We start from the raw sequence: 6,000 nt of genomic DNA, 5'->3' as shown, positions 1-6,000 counted from the left end.
ACAGGTTTTTTTTTTAATAGTCTTAATAAGACCATTCTGCTTTCTTCATCTCCTCTATTGTCTATTCCAAAAGCATGAGTTTCAAATACCAAGTTCTTTCCAAAATTTCTCATAAAAATAGTATCTCTGTTCTCTGAATTTTCTTGCAATTTTAGTGCCAAGAAATTCTTTGCCCATTTAAACATCTTATTATTTACTTGTTTATGTTGACCTCTTTTGGAATATTTTTTGCTTTTTACAGTTTCTTATACTATTTTGTTTTCCACAGAGTCCAGTGCTAACTCCAGGATAGGTGCCTTGTATATAGTCTATTGAACTGGATTTAATTTAAACCTGAAAACCGAGCTTCACTGGGAGGAAGAAATTTATATTTGACTCCAACAGAGGTCAGCAGTGAAACCTATTGTTGAGGATGATTCAGGCTTTTTCCTCTTTCCCCCTCTATGATCACCAGGCCTGCCTCTTTCTCTAGGGCAAAAGACCAGCCAGGATTAGTTCTGCTGATTCACCAGTGTGCGAGCCAGACAAAGTGGACTTTGGGTAGGTGAGACACTACTAGCTTCTAACCAGAGCTCTTAAGAGAGATTTAGGAGAGAACAATTTGTTAGATAAAGCCCCAGAGCTTTACTATACTCTGGAATCATTTAATAAACATAAACTTATTAGAAAAATGCCCAAGAGTATATTTCATCAGAGTTTGGCCATTACTTGTATCCCAAGGCCTATCTCTCTGGGCCTGCTGAATATCACTCATGTGTACAAGATTCCAAATAATGCAAAAACCTACCTCCTATCAACTGGCTGCTGCTTCTCTCCTGTGTTTCTATTTCATAGGCAGAGACTGTTTCATTGGTGCTTTTCTTTTTCATTCCTTGATGATGTTAGTCCCTCCCTCCTAAACTCTTTTATCTCTTTCTCTAAAGCTTATCCCCCATCATCAAAAATAACTCGTTTGAAGACAGTACTTTTGAGAAGATGCCATTAGCATCATACTAAAAACAGGATTTCCATGCTATCACTTTAGAATCAGTAGATCCTAGTACTATACAGTGCATACCACAAGGTGCATACCCACACATATTAGTTTTAATTTCAAAAGGCTTAAGCACACCCAGAACATTTAGGTCTTGGTCACGACAGCCAGTTGATGACTCAGCGCATATTCGTGAAGTACCTCTCCAGGTGTGATGCTGCCAGGGTTCTTTCTCATAATGGCTCTTCCCAATTAAGGAACTCTCTTCCAACCTTTGAACCTTGATCCATCTTAGTGTTCATTCTTAGCTCCTCCTTAAAATATCAGCCTTGATGGCTCTTCTGATTGTGAATCCCTGAGTTGATTTGAGAGCAGTGGGCTGGAGACAACCTCCTGAACACGCTAGAGAAAACAGAGTCACAGGTCAGCTGATGGCTGTTGCAATGATATGACCTGCCTGACCCCTACAGGGATCTTTGCATAAACATTCCTGCATCTATCTCTGTGCTAGACACTAGGTCATTTTTCAAAGATTGAGATTCAGCAGCTAGGAAAGCAAGCCAAGATGCCCTCTCAATTTTACCAGGTACAATTAACCCAAGCATACAAGTACTGGTTCTTCGTTTCCAGCGTCAGTCTTTGTGAGGTAATGCTGGTCCACTCCATTGAAAAAAGTCTGTGGTAGAGCCCCCTAAATGACACATAAAACTTCAATCACTTTTTGGCCTATTCCTGACCTATCACAATGCAGTAGACATCTCTTCCACATATTCGTCTTCCTAAGGCCCCAGTCAACAGTAAAGTTTATCTTGGTTTGCTGCACACCTTTGTTAGTATCTATCTCCCATTTGGTAAGAATTTTTTTTTCTCAGATTTACAGAAACCCAAAATTCCTTTCCCTATATAAAAAAGAACTCATAGGTGATCTGGCAAATCTATCTCAAATAAAGGTATTTATGTCTAGTTTAATGAAATACATGACAAAAATGGTATTTGAGCATCAGTCCATATTCAAGGCAGGTTTTACTGACACCCCTGACATCTAGCCAGAGTTTTTATTCAATCTGTGAAAGGTCAGCACTGCTAATTGAGAGCATTAATTACGTAGCTGTCACTGACAGGAACATTCATTAGTCATTACTGGGCACTATGTACCACGAACAATCTGAGAGAGAAATTATAGATCCCTTTGTAGTTAACAGAAAGACCTCAAATTAATTTTTTATCTGTGCAATAAAAAATGTAATGAAGAAAAATTTTTAAATGCGTCATTGTCAAGCAAAGCAGCCATCCCAGTGGTGTATGGCGCACAGCTGCCAGAGGAGCCAGTGCTTGTGTGTGTCTGGGGCCATCTGGCTGGGTGCTAAAGAGTCCATATGGTATAATGTTCACTTCCTGCATTCCAGGAAAACAGCCGGTGGACTGTCTTCTAATTGTTTTTTTAATAAGCAAAAAAGCTAGAAAATCCAGAAGCCCACAGGCAACACAAGTTCATTGGAAAAGTGAAAGGGTATTGGGAGAGAAATAAACTCATCTTATATGATAATGATGATGGTATTATAATGGGGTAATATTTAAGAACATTAACAACTATATTTGTATTCATAGTTTACTTGAGTAACTGATGTATCCCTCTCATATCTAGAGCCATGCAGTTTCTTCAGCATGCAAGTATTAAAACTGCTCTGTCATTACAGTTGAGCTGTGAGGCTTGGTGGCATAAGGAATGTACAGAAAAAAGTTCCTCTACACAAGAAGGTAAAGGAAAAACATGTCCAACATAGCTCTCACTGATAAAAAAGGAAAAGAAAGCAAATTATCTGATCGGTGACTGACTTTGCCCTGGAGGGCAGAACGCTGCCACCTAAACTAAATAAATTGCCAAAACAGAAAGAACATTGATCCACTCCTGTCTGAAATCATGAAATGAGACCTCCATGCAAGGATTCTGCCAAGACTTATGAGTCAGCCAAAATGTGGCAAAGGTGCTGTTCTTTGCTCACTATGGTCTATACATAGTGTGCTAAGAAGCCAGATAGTTTATGTGTGCCCTAGTGAGGGACCAGAGGCTGGGAGAACCACTGGACTCATGGAAGACTTGAATTAGGAAGAGGAGGTGTTCACGTCAGGACCATCAATGACCAGACACAACATCTAGTCACCAACAAAATACTGTTGTTCATGAAGACATAAAGCTTGAATATTGCATGGTTTCTCTTATATAAGAAACCCAGGGGCTGGGGATTTAGCTCAGCGGCATAAGCGCCTGCCTTGCAAGCACATGGTCATGAGTTTGATCCCCGGTACCGATTAAAAAAAAAAAAAACAAAGTATAAACAGAGAGCAAAATAAAAGATAGTGGGAAAGAGAAAAATGGATCTTTCTCAAAGCAGAAGCAGATCAAGAAAGTAGGGAGAGGGAAGGGGAAAGGGCGGGGGTGAAAAAAAGGAATTAAAATGTGTGTCATGTGTGCATGTAACAACTCCACACATGAAATGTAAACACTGCATACTACAAAGATGTACTAATAAAAAGAATACCAAATGGACTTGTCTTCCTGAAATTGATGCCAGTGTGGAGACTAAACCATTATTCCATGGCACCCTGCACCATACCCTGATGCCTCACAGGGAGTTACAAGAAAGACATTATTTCAAAAGTGTATTTTCTCTGTAAATCTCAGTGGGATGGGTAAATGCATTATCCCGATAGCAGAGCTAACATTGATTTGGTGTTAACTACATGCCAGATGATGTACAGAATGTGAAATAAACTTTATTGAATCCTCACTGTGAAATAGGATGAGTATCAACCCTCATTTCACAACTGAAGGAATTAAAGCACAGTAAGACTAAATATCTTCCTTAAGGTCAGTAGTATAGTGAGAATTTGAACTCAAGTACTCAGATATAGAACAGATACTCATAAATATTCTCAAAACTTCCTTTTTTGAAGATTTCATAGAAGTACCTACCTAGGTTTCTTTCTTTTTTTTTTTTTTTTTTTTTAAAGTAGGTTTATTAAGTTTTTTTTTTTTTTTTTTTTTTTTTTTTTTGTCTTTTTCCTTTTTATGGGTACCGGGAATCGAACTCACGACTGCCTGCTTTCAAGGAAAACTGACCTCTTTTTTTTTTTGGTCTTTTTCCTTTTTATCAGTACCGGGGATCAAACTCAGGACTGCCTGCTTTTCAAGACAGGCACTTATGCCGCTGAGCTAAATCCCCAGCCCCCTAGGTTTCTTTCTTAACCACCAGTATTTGGAATGACACTTTTAATGAAAACAGAAGGCAATGTAGGAGTGTAAACCTATTTATATAAATAGTGAATTTTTTTATGCATAATTGTCTGGAGTTATGTTTACCAAGGATATAATTGCCAACCCTGGCTTGTAAGATGTACAGTGGTTTTAGATTTCTTTCTTTATTCTTTTTTGCTTAATTCCAATTTTTATGATTATCAATTCACTTTATAAGTGGAGTAATACAAGGAAATTTGTTTTAGGAGAGAATTGACTTCATTGAAATAACAAATTTGAAAATTTCAGGTGCTTAGCAAGTACAATTTTCTTTCATTTATAAGTCAGGTGATTTCCTTTTAAATGGAGCTTTGCAATACAGTCTACTTCTAGCTACAATTTGACACTTGGTTTTTAAGACCACAAAAGTGGAACAGGAAAGAAAGAAGAACTTATATCAGCTCTTCTTTTGACTCAGAACCAGTTACATGGTCCCAATTAAACTGTAAGGGTTAAGAAGTAGGATACAAAGAAAGAACTAGATAAAAGAGTAAAAAGAAAAAATTTTAGACCAGTTAAATAAGAATGATTTATAAATTGGGCAGCTTCCCAAACCTCCCACTAACAATGTGAATGCATGGCATTTATAAGAAATCAGAAGTTAGCCATAGACAACTAAACTAGCTACAGCCTAGTCAATGAACCAGTCAACTGGTGTGCTGGTTACTTTTCTCTAGTTGCTGAGACAAAATACCTGATGCTCAAAGTGAAGCAAAGAAAGGTTTATTTAGCTTACAATTTTTTGGAGCTTTCAGTCCATACTCAGTTGGCTCCAAGGTAGGGTGATGCCCCTGGGTGGGTGTAGCACTCAATCCCAGCACTAGACAAATGAACCAATCACAAACACTAGATTCAGCTGTGTTCATCATTACAGAAGGCTGGGTGGGGCATCAGAACACAAACCATAACAATTGGTAACAGATTAACTAGTTGTTTATGACTTAATTAGTTAACTGGCTACAGACCTTCTAGGACCAAAGCTCAGCTCTTGGGACTAAGCTCTCTCTTGGATTGGTTTTTTGGGTCCAGTGTAGGTGCTCCATTGATACATGGCCTCCTACAAAATCCTTCTGAACATAAGTAGACACAAGGAATCTCTGTCACAATGTGGTTTCCATTGTGAAGCTGTTAAAAAGAAACAAAACAAGATGAGCATGACCTCAAGAGTTGAACTACCAGGATTTATATTCCAATGTAGATGTTAAGTGATTTTGTGACTTTGATCAAGTTATTCCACCTCATTGTGCTTCTGTTTCCTTATCTATCCAATAAGAATAACACAGTTACTATGAAAAATGAATGAAGTTACATGTTGGCAAATATGATAAATTGTTACCGGCTATGATAACTCCTCCTATCCTGGCAGTCAAGACCATTTGCAATGTGACTTTTCCATTTCCTTCATCAAAAATGGAGTTTGTTTCCTCTTCTTTGGATCTGGGTTGTACCTGTGATTTGTCTTGACCAAAAAAATCATTGATATAACATGCGATACTCTCCAGCCTCAAATGCAGGGTATCTTGCAGCTTCTCTCTCACCTCCTAGAACTCTGGCCTGAAATACCCACGCAAAAAAGCCTGAACTATTGAACTATTGGAATATGCAAGAGCAAATGAAAAATAAATGAACCTCCAGCTGGAGTCCCCTCAGCCTCCTAGACCTCCCCGCCTCCACCATGCCACCAGATAATAGACACTATCGATGACCAGACAAATGAGAGAGGAATAGTTAG

The 6,000-nt window shown here is 38.4% G+C and overlaps 1 long non-coding RNA gene across 1 annotated transcript in view; it reads right to left on the bottom strand.

Annotated features, from left to right (window-relative positions):
* Positions 1–545: 545 nt before the first annotated feature.
* LOC134473796 (uncharacterized) overlaps positions 546–6,000 on the bottom strand; it is a 30,676-nt gene continuing 25,221 nt past the window's right edge. Inside the window, exons 2-3 of the long non-coding RNA XR_010044222.1 lie at positions 5,234–5,393; positions 546–1,375 (exon numbers count right to left, since the gene is read on the bottom strand). This is a non-coding gene — a long non-coding RNA (uncharacterized LOC134473796). The remainder of the gene's footprint in view (positions 1,376–5,233; positions 5,394–6,000) is intronic.

This window comes from Cavia porcellus, unplaced genomic scaffold (genome assembly GCF_034190915.1).
Source record: "Cavia porcellus strain 051 isolate PalLab524CR breed Dunkin Hartley unplaced genomic scaffold, mCavPor4.1 scaffold_28, whole genome shotgun sequence".
Lineage (NCBI taxonomy): Eukaryota > Metazoa > Chordata > Mammalia > Rodentia > Caviidae > Cavia > Cavia porcellus.
This window is presented reverse-complemented; position numbering and strand designations above follow the sequence as displayed.